Raw genomic sequence first — 14,985 nt, forward strand, 5'->3', positions numbered from 1 at the left:
GTTATGTGCGTGAGACCTCAACAGGTACCACAAGGCACCTGGGGGAAGCCACTGGAGAGCAGGCCACACTGTAATCTCAGCTGAGGGGGCTCGCACCTCCTTCACCCGCATTGGGTGTGTGTCCGTTTGTGTATGAGTCAGAGGGTGTGTAGGTGTGAGACTCGTGTGTGTGTGTGTGTGTGTGTGTGTGTGTGTGTGTGTAGAGGGGACAGAGGAGAGGAACATGCCCTTCCTGGGCAGAAACCAGCTGCCACGGTTGTGAAGCCTGACACATCTTTGATGTTCAGACGCCAGGTCATAGAAGGCAAAATGAGAAGGTGAGTGCTGACGGCCAAGCTCAACATTAAGAATGTAAGTCACGAGCGCAAGAGTCTCTTTCATCTGGCTTCTCCTTGCCAGATGTCCCTTCAGCTGCCCCTGTGATGTGAGGTGGAGGACACGATTTCTAAAGGGGATGTCCCCTTGTTGTGTTGTGGAGGGACATCCCTAATGTCTCTTGGCCCTGTACATACGGGACACTGTATTTGCAGAGCTGCACCCAGGAGATCTTGGAGGAGATGTTCTGTGGCTTCACTCTTCTAACACCCTAGACAACGATCGCGTGCACCAGGCAAACAAGGAGCAGTATTCTTCTGAGGGGAGAATGGGAAGAGGGTTCTCCACAGAGAGATGGCCCCCACAAAAACATGGAGAGAAACCTGGGGCCCTCCTGTAGTCTTTCCAAATGAGTGCCTCACAGGCCCAAATGCAAAGAGACCTGAACCTCCACTCCTAACCTCTGGCTATGTCAGAGGTGATAGGACACTGTTCCCTTAGGTTGGAATGGTGCAGAATAGATTTAATGCTTTTGAGGCGTGGGGTTGGTTTGTTTTTCTCACTCACAGCAATGGGTGTCTTTGCGTTTCACTACCATTTTCCTTATTTCACCCAGGCGCCACAGGTATCCTGTGTAGAACGCAGCTGCACTGTCGTTGCACAACGTCTGCAGGCCTCACAAAAGATCACACGAAAGAGGGTGATTTAAGACAAAAGGAAGCGTGGGATGAAGCCATTCTCTATGTTTATCCCTAAGGTGTCACGTACCAGAACACATCAGATCATTGTAGGCCCAACGGTTTCATAAGCTGTGTCCTTAGAGGTCCTCGTAGTACTCCATCAATGGGGCCGTCTGCCACAGTGATTCAGCCATTCGAGGCCCTTGGCACTTGACATGATGCCATTCTCTTGCCACGTCTGTCGTGCTGCAAGGAGCACCTTGTGTGTCCCCACAGACTGTTTAAGTTGCTTGATCTGCCATAACTTGGAAGCCCAGTTTGGGTGGAGGCCCTCTGATGCCTCCTGACCCATGTAGCTGGCTCCATCCTTTTTGTAGAGATCCACACAGGAGACCTTGGATGAGTTGCTCCAAGGGTTCAATTACTCCATCTCCCCCCAAGAAGCACAGGTTCATCAGGCCACCGACTACAAGCATGGCCGGTCTGGCCTGAGAAAAAGTACCCTTCATGGTGAAAGTCAGGACCCACAGATGATCTGGGCAAGCCGAGAGCACAGGCTAGAATCAACTGGCTTCCCTGGGGTCTGCCAAAGAAGGTGCTCTCCCCTGATCCTTCCTCCCTAGGTCAGGAACAGACCAAGGGACATCAGCTTAGCGGAAATGTCATGCAGCCCATGGTTTGGTCTCTTCTCAGGCCCCATCTGTGGGATCTTGAGCAGCATTTGAGGTGCTAACCCTCGGTGTTCTTTGTGCAGTGGGATGTTTAGGGATGACTCCATGGAATACTCGTCTTCATAAAAGCTCTGAGTTGAGAGAAACGCGGGTGTTGCTCAGCTACTGGAATGTGTTGACGTTGCCAATGCTCTGCCCTGTGTCCAATCCACCCAGTGGTATTTTGAAGCCTAGAACCTTTTTCTGTGTGGGCCCTGAAGTCCTTTGTCCTACACAACTTCCCGAGGGGATGGGTGTCCCTGGGCTGAGCGCCAGACCCTGTTCTTCCCAGTGGCCCGTGGTTTGGAAGCTGACCACAGTGCCCCTCCTTGTGTCTCTGGTGTGGAAAGGAATCATCCACCCTGACCCCGGGTGCGGCCTTGACCTTGCGGATGCTTCAGGAAGGCAGAATGGATACTTTTGTACAGTCCCTGTTGCCATCCTTCCAGGAGAGGGTTAACCCTCTCCCTGACCCTAACCCTGACCCCTATCTGTGAGGCCTAACCCTGTTGTCTAACTCTGACTCTAACCCTAACTCTAACCCTGACCCTAACCCTGAGGTCTAACCCTGACCCTAAGCCTAATCCTAACCTTGACCCTAACCCTGAAACCTAACCCTGAGGCCTAACCCTGACCCTAACCCTAACCCTAAACCTAAGGCCTAACCCTAACCCAAACCTGAGGAGTAACCCCTATCCTTGAGGCCTAACCCTGTGGCCTAACCCTAACCCTAACCCTGAGGTTTGAACCCTCACCCTAACCCTAACCTCTTTTTTTTTTTAATTTTTATTTATTTATGATAGTCACAGAGAGAGAGAGAGAGGCTGAGACACAGGCAGAGGGAGAAGCAGGCTCCATGCATGGGAGCCCGATGTGGGATTCAATCCTGGGTCTCCAGGATCGCGCCCTGGGCCAAAGGCAGGCGCCAAACCGCTGCGCCACCCAGGGATCCCCCTAACCTCTTATCTTAACACTAACCCTGAAGCCTAACTCTCACCCTAACCATAACCCTAATCCTGACTCTGACCCAAACCCAGACCATGACCCTAATCCTAACCCTGACCCTGACCCTACCCGTAACCCTGACCCTACCCCTCACCCAAACCGTGACCCTGACCCTAACCCTAAACCAGACCCTCACCCTAAGCCTAACCCTAACCCTGACCAAAATCTAAACCTGACCCTGACCCTAACCCTAGGCATAACTCTAACCCTAACCCTGAGACCTAACCCCTAGGCCTAACACTGAAGCTTAAACATAAACCCTATCCCTGAGTCCTAACCCTAACCTTAAACCTGATGTTAAACCTAACCCTGAGGCCTAACCCTGAGGCCTAACCATGAGGCTTAACCCTGAGGCCTAACCCTAACCCTGAGGCCTTACCCTTCAGCCTTACCCTAACCCCTAACCCTGATGCCTAACACTAACCCTAACCCCTAATCCTGAGGCGAATCCCTAGGCCTAAACCTAAACCCTAACCCTGATGCCTTAACTTAACCCTAACCCTGAGGCCTAACCCTAACCCTGAGGCCTAATCCTGAGGCCTAACACTGAGGCCTAACCCTGAGGCCTAAACCTAACCCTAACCCTGATGCCTAACCCTGACCCTAACCCTGAGGCCTAACCCCTAACCCTGAGGCCTAACCCTGTGGCCTAACTCTAACCCTAACCCTAAACCTAAACCTGACCCTGACCCAAGCCCTGACCGTGACCCTAAACCTAACCCTGACCCTAACCCTGAGGCCTAACCCCTAACCCTGAGGCCTAACACTGTGGCCTAACTCTAACCCTAACCCTAAACCTAAACCTGACCCTGACCCAAGCCCTGACCGTGACCCTAAACCTAACCCTGACCCTGACCCTACCCCTAACCATGACCCTAACCCTCACCCTAACCCTGACCATGACTCTAACCCTAACACTGACACTAACCCTAACCCTCACCCTGACACTAAACCTAAATCTGACACTGACCCTAACACTAATCCTTACTCTAACCCTAACCCTGTTGCCTCACCCTAAACCTAACTCCAAACCTTGAGGCCTAACCCTAACCCTAATCCTAACCCTGACCCTAACCTTGTGGCCTAACCCTGAGGCCTAATCCTGACCCCAACCCTGACCCAAAGCCTAAACCTGAGATCTAACCCTGAGGCTTAACCCTAACCCTAACTCTGAGGCCTAACACCTAACACTGAGGCCTAACCCTAACCCTAACCCTGAGGACTAACCCCTAACACTGAGGCATAACCCATACCCTAACCCATAACCCTAACCCTGGGGCCTAACTCGTAACCCTAAACCTGTGGCCTAACCCCTAAACCTAACCCTGAGTCCTCAACATGAGGCCTAACCCGAAGACTTAACCGCTAACCCAAACCCTGAGGCCTAACCCCTAACCCTAACCCTGAAACCTAACACTAACCCCTAAACCTGAGGCCTAACCATAACCCCTAACCCTGAGACCTAACCCTAACCCTAACCCTGAGGCCTAACCCTAACCCTAACCCTAACCCTGACACTGACCCTCACCCTGACTCTGACCCTGCCCCTAACCCTCAACCTAACCCTAAACCTGACCCTAACCCTGACCCTACCATAACCCTAACCCTGACTCTAACCCTAAACCTAATGCTAACCCCTTACTCTAGCCCTAACCCAGAAGCCTAACTTTAACCCTAACTATAACCCTAACCCTGACACTGACCCTAACCTTGACCCTGACCCTAACCCCAATCATAACCCTGACCCTAACCCTGACCCTGACCCTAACACTGACACTGAACCTAACACTTACCCAAACCCTAGTCGTGACCGCTAACCCTGAGGCCTACCCCTAGGACTAAACCTGAGCCCCAACCTAACCCTAACCCTGAGGCCTAACCTGAACCCTAACCCTGAGGACTAAACCTAACCCTGAGGCCTAACCCTGAGGCCAAACCCTGAGGCCTAACCCTGAGGCCTGACCCTGAGGCCTAAACCTAAACCCTAACTCTTAGGCATAACCCTAACACTGACCCCAGGCTTAAACCTTAACACTATCCCTAAATCCTAACCCTAACCCTAACCCCTAGGCCAAAACCCTAACCACTTGGCCTAACCCTAAACCTAACCCTGAGGCCTAACCCTAAACCTAACCCTGAGGCCTAACCCTAACCCCTATCCCTGAGGCTGAACCCTAACCCCTAACCCTGAGGCCTAACCCTAACCCTAACCCTGAAGACTAACACTAACCGTAACCCTAACCTCTTCCATTTTCCCAAACCCTCACCCCAAGGCCTAACCCCTAAACCTAACCCCTCGGCCTAACCCATAACACAAACCCTGAGGCCTAACCCTAACCCCTAACCCTGAGGCCTAACACTGACCCTAAACCTGACCCTACACCTAACCCTGACGCCTAACCCTAACCCCAAACCCTGAGGCCTAACCCTGACTCTAACCCTAAACCTAACCTAACCCTAATCCTGAAGCCTAAACCTAACCCTAAGGCCTAACCCTAACCTTAAGCATAGATCATGGGATCCCTGGGTGGCGCAGTGGTTTGGCGCCTGCCTTTGGCCCAGGGCGCGATCCTGGAGACCCGGGATCGAATCCCACGTCGGGCTCCCGGTGCATGGAGCCTGCTTCTCCCTCTGCCTGTGTCTCTGCCTCTCTCTCTCTCTCGCTCTCTGTGTGACTATCATAAATAAATAAAAATAAAAAAAAATAAAAAAATAAAAAAATAAAGCATAGATCAATTTGGAAGTTAGATGTGACATGCCATTGAATTGGATGTATTGTGTTGGTCAGGAACCAGTCACGAAGCACTTTGGGGGGACACAGGGATATTTATGCCACAGGTCATTATCGCTGGGAGCAATGGTGAATGCTGCGACCCCCAGAGCCCAGAAGGAGGCATTCCTGTCTCATTCAAAATAGAGCAGGAAAAATTGGACAGTTTGACAACAGAAGATCACCATGTCTGCACCTTGGAGCATACCCAACCCATCATGGTGCCCCCATGAAAATAAAGCCAGAGGTAAAGGGAAAACTGTGGAACCCAGGACCTTTCAACTGGTACTCCAGCCACATCTCACCTCTTCATGTCAATCCATCATCCTTAAAATTTGCGCCTCAGATACACAGGGCACCAGCTCACGTGTGTTACAGATATCATTCATAGACCCCTGATGATGTCCCTAGGAAGAAGATTCTGACTCTTCTATCTCTGTGCAGGTTGGGAACCTGTGGACTATATGAGAGACACAGTGGGTTAGATAGGTCACAGATCTGGGAAGGCAAGACAGAAAGAAAGGTCTGAATTCAGCTCCGTCTCCAGAAGAGTAGGAACTTCCTTGCATTTTCAGAGAGCTCTGGCTATGGCATTTTTGGCTCCTGATGTAAAGTTAACGAGATAACGTGGGGCAAGCCATCATCTGCCAAGAAGAGGCTCTGGATAGGTCTGACTGAAAGGAGGGGCCCAAGGGCTAGAATCTTGAAAAAGTAATGTCACTTCCTTGGGGACAAGCGTGTAACGGATTTAGAACTCTGGTAACCAGGAAGCTGCATTGAACAATGTCCCTCTTTCCAGCGCACATAATTGGAGCAGGTCAGGAGAACATGACTTTCTGTTGCTGTTGCCCTAACCCTGAGTCCTCAACCTGAGGCCTAACCCTGTGCCTAACCCCTATACCCAAACTCTGAGGCTTAACCCCTAACCCTAACCCTGAGGCCTAACCCTAACCACTAACTCTGAGGCCTAACCTGAACCCCTAACCCTGAGGCCTAACCCTAATGCCTAACACTAACCCAAACACTGAGACCTGAACCGTAACCCTACCGCTGACCCTAAACCTAAATCTAACCCTGACCCTAACCCTAACCCTAACCCTAACTCTAACCCTAACCATAACCACAAACCCTAAGGACTAACCCTAACTTGAACCCCTAAAACTGAGGCCTAGCCCCTAGGCCTAACACGGAGTCCTAAACTGAAACCCTATCCCTAAGGCCTAACCCTAACTCTAACCCTGAGGCCTAAAACTAATCCTGAGGCTTAATCCCTGAGGCCTAAAAATGAGGCCTATCCCTGAGGCCTAATCCTATGCCTGAGGCCTGACACTGAAGCCCTACACTGAGGTCTAACCCTAACCCCTAACCCTGAGGCCTAACCCTAACCCTAACCCTAACCCATAACCCTGAGGCCTAAACCTTAACCCTAACCCTCAGGCCTAAACTTAACCCTGAGGCCTAACCCTGAGACCTAACATTGAGGCCTAACCCTGAGGCCTAACCCTGAGGCCAAAGCCTAAGCCTAACCCTTAAGCCTAACCCCAACCCTAACTCTAAAGCTGACCCTGACCCTTAACCTAACCGTGACCCTAACCTTAACCCTGACCCTAACCCTGACCCTGACCCTGACCCTGATCCTAACCCTAACACTAAGCCTGAGGCCTAACCCTGAGTCCTAACCCTGACCCCTAACCCTGAGGCCTAACGCTAACCCTAACACTAAACCCTAACCCTGAGGCCTAACTCCTAGTCCTAAACCTGAGGCATACACCTAAACCCTAACTCAGAGGCCTTACCTTAACCCCTAAACCTGAGGCCTAAACCTAACTCTGAGGCCTACCACCTAGGTCTAACACTGATGCCTAAACCTACACCCTAACCCTGAGGCTTAAACATTACCTTAACCCTAAACCTAACACTGATGCCTAAACCTAAACATAACCCTGAGGCTTAATCCTGTGGCCTAAACCTGACGCCTATCCCTAAACCCAACCATGAGGCCTAACTCTGAGGCCAAAACCTAAACCCGAACCCTTAGTCCTAATCCTAACACTGACCCGAGACCTAACCCTAACCCTAACACTAAACTGTAATACTAACCCTAACCCCTAGGCCTAACGCATAACCCTAACCCCTCGGGCTAACCTCTAACCATGAGGCCTAACCCTTACCCCTAACCCTGAGGCCTAAACCCAACCCTAACCCTGAGGCATAACCCTAACACTGACCCTAACCCCTTACCTTAATCCTAACCCTGACCACAAGGCCTAACCCGTACCATAACCCTCGGCCTAACCCCAAACGCTAATCCCTCGGCCTAACCCTAACCCCTTAACCTGAGGCCTAACACTAACACTAATCCTGAGGCCTAAACTGAACCCTAACCTTGATGCTTAAGCCTAACCCTAACCCTAACCCCTTGCCCTAACCCTAACCTTGAAGCCTAACTCTAACCCTCACCGTAACCCCTAACCCTAACCCTAACCCTGAAGCCTAACCCTAACCCTAACACTGAGGCCTAACCCTAAACTTTAACATAGATCAATTTGGAAATTAGAGGTGACATGCCATTGAGTTGGATGTATTGTCACAAAGCACCTCGGGGTGACACAGGGATATTTATGCCATAGGTCATTATCACTGGGAGCCATGGTGAAGGCTGTGACCCCCAGAGCCCAGAAGGAGGCACCTCTGTCTCATTCAAAAGAAAACAGGAAAAATTGGAACGTTTGACTACAGAAGATCACCATGTCTGCATCTTAGAGCATTCCCACCCCATCATGGTGCCCCCATTGAAATGAGGCTGGAGGTAAAGTAAAAACTGTGGAATCCAGGCCACTTCCAACTGGTCCTCCATGCCACATCTCACCACTTCATGTCAATCCACCATCCTGAAAATTTGCGCCTCAGATACAAATGGCACCAGCTCAACTGCATCACAGTGGTTTAGATAGGTCACAGATCTGGGAAGGCAAGCACAGAAAGAAAGGTCTGAATTCAGCTCCATCTCCAGAAAAGTAGGAACTTCCTTGCATTTTCAGAGAGTTCTGGCTATGGCATTTTTGGTTCCTGATGTAAAGTTAAAGAGATAACGTGGCGCAAGCCGACATCTGCCAAGAAGGGGCTCTGGGTAGGTCTGACTGAAGGGAGGGGCCCAAGGGCTGGAATCTTGAAAAAGTGACGTCACTTCCTTCGGGACAAGCGTGTAATGGATTTAGAACTGGTAACCTGGAAGCTGCGTTGAACAATGTCCCTATTTCCAGCGCACATAATTGGAGCCGGTCAAGAGAACAAGATGTTCTGTTGCTGTTGCCCTATTTTCAGTGGCTCTGGGCTTCAGAGAGTCCAGACAGAGAGGTGTTCATATCGTTATGGACGTCAGCTAGGCCCAATTCGCCGAAGCTTCTGGTTATTTGCGGGAGACCTCAAAAGGTACCACAAGGCACCTGGGGGAAGCCACTGGAGAGCAGGCCACACTGTAATCTCAGCTGATCCGGCTCGCACATCTTTAACCCTCATTGAGTGTGTGTCCTTTTGTGTATGTGTAAGAGAGTGTGTGTGTTTGAGACTGCATGTGTGTGTGTGTGTGTGTGTGTGTGTGTGTTTAGAGGGGACAGAGGAGAGGAACATGCCCTTCCTGGGCAGAAACCAGCTGCCACTGTTTGGAAGCCTGACACATCTTTAGTGTCAGCAGGCAAGATGAGAAGTTGAGTGCTGACGGCCAAGCTCAACTTCAAGTATGTACGTCATTAGCAAAAGAATCTCTTTCATCTGGCTTCTCCTTGCCGATGTCCCTCAGCTGCCCCTGTGATGTTAAGTGGAGAACATGATTTCTAAAGGGGATGTCCCCTTGCTGTGTTGTGGAGGGAGTACCCTAATGTCTCTTGGCCCTGTACAAACGGGGCACTGTATTTGCAGAGCTGCACCCAGGAGATCTTGGAGGAGATGTTCTGTGTCTTCAACTCTTCTAACTCCCTAGACAATGATCGGGTGCACCAGGCAAACAAGGAGCAGTGCTTTTCTGAGGTGAGAATGGGAACAGGGTTCTCCACAGAGAGATGCCCCCTACACAAACATGGAGAGAAACCTGGGGCCCTCCCATAGTGTTTCTACACGAGTGCCGCACAGGTCCAAATGCAAAGAGACCTGAACCTCTACTCCTAACCTCCGGCTACGTCTGAGGTGATAAGACACTGTTCCCCTAGGTTGGAATGGTGCAGAATCGATTTCATGCTTTTGAGGAGTGGGGGTGGTTTGATTTTTTCACTCAGAGCAATGAGTGTCTTTCTGATTCAGTACCATTTTCCTTGTTTCACCCATGCGCCCCAGGTATCCTGTGTAGAACGCAGCTCCACTGTCATTGCACATGTTCTGCAGGCCTCACAAAAGTTCACACTAAAGAGGGTGATTTAAGACAAAAGGAAGGGTGGGATGAAGCCATTCTCTATGTTTATCTCTAAGGTGTCATGTGCCAGAACACATCAGATCATTGTAGGCCCAGCAGGTCATGAGCTGTGTCCTTAGAGGTCTTCGTAGTACTCCATCAATGGGGCCGTCTGCCACAGTGATTCAGCCATTCAAGGCCCTTGGCACTTGACATGATGCCATTCTCTTGCCATGTCTGTCATGCTTCAAGGAGCACCTTGTGTGTCTCCCCAGACTGTTTAAGTTGCTTGATCTGCCATAACATGGAAGCCCAGTTTGGGTGGAAGCCTTCTGATGCCTCCTGAATCAAGTAGCTGGCTCTGTATTTTTGTAGAGATCCATACAAGTTATCAAGGATGAGGCCCCTAACCCTGACCCTGAACCCAACCCTGACCCCTAAACCTGAGACCTAACCCTGAACCTATCCGTGAGGCCTAAACCTGAAGCCTAACCCGGACCCTAAACCTAACCCTAACCCTGACTCTAACACTGAGGCCTAACCCTGAGCCTACCCCTGAGGACTAAACCTGATGCCTAACCCTGACCCTAACCCTAACCCTAACCCTGACCCTAACCCTGTGGCCTAACCCTGAGGCCTAACCCTGAACCTAATCCTGCCTCTAACCCTAAACCTGCGGCCTAATCCTGAGGCCTAAACATAACCCTAACCCTGAGGCCTAAACCCTAACACTGAGGCCTAACCCTTACCCTAACCCATAACCCTATCCCTGGGGCCTAACTCCTAACCCTAACCCTGTGGCCTAACCCCTAAACCTAACCCTGAGTCCTCAACCTGAGGCCTAACACTGAAGCTTAACCCCTAACCCAAACCCTGAGGCCTAACCCCTAACCCTAACCCTGAGGCCTAACACTAACCCCTAACCCTGAGGCCTAACCAAAACCCCTAACCATGCAGCCTAACCCTTACCCCTAACACTGAGGCCTAACCCTAACCCTACCGCTGACCCTAAACCTAAATCTGACCCAGAACCTAAACCTAACCCTAACTCTAACCTTAACACTGAGGCCTAACGCTAACCCTAAGCCCAAACCCTGAGGACTAACCCTAACTCGAACCCCTAACCCCTAGGCTTAACATGGAGTCCTAAACATAAAACCATATCCCTAGGCCTAAACCTAACCCTAACCCTCAGGCCTAAACCTAACCCTGGGGCCTGATCCTGAGGCCTAACCATGAGGCCTAACATTGAGGCATAACCCTACGCCTGAAGCCTAACACTGAAGCCTTACCCTGGGTCTAACCCTAACACCTAATCCTGAGGCCTAACCATAACACTAACCGTGACCCTAACCTAAACCTTGACCCTACCCTAACCCTAACCCTGACCCTGACCTGACACTGACCCTAACCCTAACCCTAACCTTGAGGCCTAACCCTGAAGCCTAACCCTAACCCCTAATCCTGAGGCTTAACCCTAACCCTAACCCTAACCCTAACCCTAAACCTTAACCCTGATGCCTAACTCCTAGCCCTAACCCTGAGGCCTAAACCTAAACACTAACCCTGAGGCCTAAATCTTACCCTAACCCTGAGTCCTAATCCTAACCCTTAGGCCTAAACCTGAGGCCTAACCCTGAGGCCTAACCCTGAGGCCTAAGCCTGAGGTCTAATCCTAACCCTAACCCTGAGGCCTAACCCTGATTTCTAACCCTGAAGCTTAAACCTAAACCTGAACCCTCAGTCCTAACCTAAATCTATTTATGATAGTCACACACAGAGAGAGAGAAAGAAAGAGAGAGAGAGAGGCAGAGACACAGACAGAGGGAGAAGCAGGCTCCATGCACCGGGAGCCCGATGTGGGATTCGATCCCGGGTCTCCAGGATCGCGCCCTGGGCCAAAGGCAGGCGCCAAACCGCTGCGCCACCCAGGGATCCCCCTAACCTAAATCTGACCATGACCCTACCCTAACGCTAACCCTGACCGGGATCCTAACCCTGACCATGACCCTAACCCTAACCCTGACCCTGACCTTACTCAACCTGGACCCTAACACTCACACTAACCCTGACCCTGACCCTAACCCTAACCCTAACCCTGACCCTAAACATAACCCTGACCCTAAACCTAAATCTGACCCAGACCCTAAGCCTTACTGTAACCCTAACTCTGAGGCCTAACCCTAACCCTAACCCCAAACACTAAGGCCTAACCCTAATCCTAACCTCTAGCCCTGAGGCCTAAACCCTGGGCGTATCAATGAGGTGTAAACCTAAACACTATACCTGAGACCTAAACATAACCCTAACCCTGAGTCCTAAACCTAACCTGAGGTATAAACCTGAGGCCTATCACTGAAGCCTAACCCTGAGGCCTAACCCTAACCCTCACCCTGAGGCCTAAAACTAACTCTAACCCTAACCCTAACCCTAACCCTAACACTAACCCTAACCCTGACACTGAACCTAAACCTGATCCTGACCCTAACCCTAACCATGACCCTAACCCTAACCATAACCCTGTCCCTAACCCTGACCCTGACCCTAACGCTGACCCTGAACCTAACACTAACCCTAACCCTAATCGTGACCTCTAACCCTGAGGCCTAACCCCTAGATCTAAACCAGAGCCCTAACCTAATCCTAACCCTGAGGCCTAACACAAACCCTAACCCTGAGGCCTAACCCGAACCCTTATCCCTGAGGCCTAATGCTAACCCCTAACACTGAAGCCTAACCCTACCCTAACCTAGGCCTAACCCTAACCCCTAACCCTGAGGCCTAACCATACCTCTAACCCTAACCCCTAACACTAACCCTAACCCTGAAGCCTAACCCTAACACTAATCCTGAAGCCTAAACCTAACCATAACTCTGAGGCCTAACCCTAACCTTAAGCATAGATCAATTTGGAAATTAGATGTGACATGCCATTGAGTTGGATGTATTGTGTTGGTCAGGAACCAATCACTAAGCACCTCGGGGTGACACAGGGATATTTACACCACAGGTCATTATCGTTTCGCCACATGGTGAAGGCTGCTACCCCCAGAGCCCAGAAGGAGGCACCTCTGTCTCATTCAAAAGAGAAAAGGACACAATTGGTCGGTTTGACTACAGAAGATCACCATGTCTGCATCTTAGAGCATTCCCACCCCATCATGGTGCCCCCATTGAAATGAGGCCAGAGGTAAAGTGAAAACTGTGAAACCCAGGCCACTTTCAACGGGTACTCCATGCCACATCTCACCTCTTCATGTGAATCCACCATCCTTAAAATTTACACCTCAGATACACAGGACACCAGCTCACGTGCATTGCAGATATCATTCATAGACCCTGATGATGTCCCTAGGAAGGAGATTCTGCCTCTTCTATCACTGTACAGGTTGGGAACCTGTGGACTAATGAGAGACATGGTGGGTTAGATAGGTCACAGATCTGGGAAGGCAAGCACAGAAAGAAAGGTCTGAATTCAGCTCCATCTCCAGAAAAGTAGGACCTTCCTTGCATTTTTAGAGAGTTGTGGCTATGGCATTTTTGGCTCCTGATGTACAGTTAAGGAGATGGCATGGGGTAAGCAGTCATCTGCCAAGAAGGGGCTCTGGATAGGTCTGACTGAAGGGAGGGGCCCAAGGGCAGGAATCTTGAAAAAGTGAAGTCACTTCCTTGGGGACAAGCGTGTAAGGGATTTAGAACTCTGGTAACCAGGAAGCTGCGTTGAACAATGTCCCTCTTTCCAGCTCACTTAACTGGAGCCAGTCAAGAGAACAAGACATTCTGTTGCTGTTGCCCTACTTTCAATGGCTCTAGGCTTAAGAGAGTCCAGACAGAGAGATGTTCATATCGCTATGGATGTCAGCTCGGCCCTCTTCGCCAAAGCTTCTGGTTATGTGTGTGAGACCTCAACAGGTACCGCGAGGCACCTGGGGGAAGCCACTGGAGAGCAGGCCACACTGTAATCTCAGCTGAGGGGGCTCGCACCTCTTTCACCCTCATTGGGTGTGTGCCCTTTTGAGTATGTGTAAGAGGGTGTTTTAGTGTGAGACTGTGTGTGTGTGTGTGTGTGTGTGTGTGTGTGTGTGTGGAGGGGACAGAGGAGAGGAACATGCCCTTCCTGGGCAGAAGTCAGCTGCCACTGTTTGGAAGCCTGACACATCTTTGGTTTTCAGACGCCAGGTCATAGCAGGTAGGATGAGAAGGTGAGTGCTGAGGACCAAGCTCAACTTCAAGTATGTACATCATTAGCAAAAGAATCTCTTTCATCTGGCTTCTCCTTGCCAGATGTCCCTTCAGCTGCTCCTGTGATGGCAAGTGGAGAACACGATTTCTAAAGGGGATGTCCCCTTGTTGTGTTGTGGAGGGAGTACCTTAATGTCTCTTGGCCCTGTACATAAGGGGCACTGTATTTGCAGAGCTGCACCCAGGAGATCTTGGAGGAGATGTTCTGTGGCTTCAACTCTTCTAACTCCCTAGAAAATGATCGGGTGCACCAGACAAACAAGCAGCAGTGCTATTCTGAGGTGAAGATGGGAACAGGGTTCTCCACAGAGATATGGCCCCCACACAAACATGGAGAGAACCCTGGGGCCCTCCCATAGTGTTTTCACACAAGTGCCGTACAGGTCCAAATGCAAAGAGACCTGAACCTCCACTCCTAACCCCCGGCTACATCTGAGGTGACAAGACACTGTTCCCCTAGGTTGGGATGGTGCAGAACAGATTTCATGCTTTTGAGGAGTTGGGGTGGTTTGTTTTTTTCACTCACAGCAATGGGTGTCTTTGCGTTTCACTACCATTTTCCTTATTTCACCCACGTGCCCCAGGTATCCTGTGTACAACGAGCTCCACTGTCGTTGCACATAGTCTGCAGGCCTCACAAAAGGTCACACTAAAGAGGATGATTTAAGACAAAAGGATGGGATGAAGCCATTCTCTATGTTTATCTCTAAGGTGTCATATGCCAGAACACATCAGGTCATTGTAGGCCCAACGGGTCATGATCTGTGTCCTTAGAGCTCCTTGTAGTACTCCATCAATGGGGCCATCTGCCACAGTGATTCAGCCATTCGAGGCCCTTGGCACTTGACATGATGCCATTCTCTTGCCATGTCTGCCGTG

General features: G+C 50.6%; 1 long non-coding RNA gene across 1 annotated transcript; it reads right to left on the bottom strand.

Moving 5' to 3' along the window:
- Positions 1–220: 220 nt before the first annotated feature.
- On the bottom strand, positions 221–6,227 carry LOC144323454 (uncharacterized). The gene is made up of 2 exons (XR_013388882.1): positions 5,786–6,227; positions 221–1,797 (listed from the first exon to the last, which is right to left on the bottom strand). It is a non-coding gene; the product is annotated as an uncharacterized LOC144323454 (long non-coding RNA).
- Positions 6,228–14,985: the final 8,758 nt, after the last annotated feature.

This window comes from Canis aureus, chromosome 11 (assembly GCF_053574225.1).
Source record: "Canis aureus isolate CA01 chromosome 11, VMU_Caureus_v.1.0, whole genome shotgun sequence".
Taxonomy (NCBI): domain Eukaryota; kingdom Metazoa; phylum Chordata; class Mammalia; order Carnivora; family Canidae; genus Canis; species Canis aureus.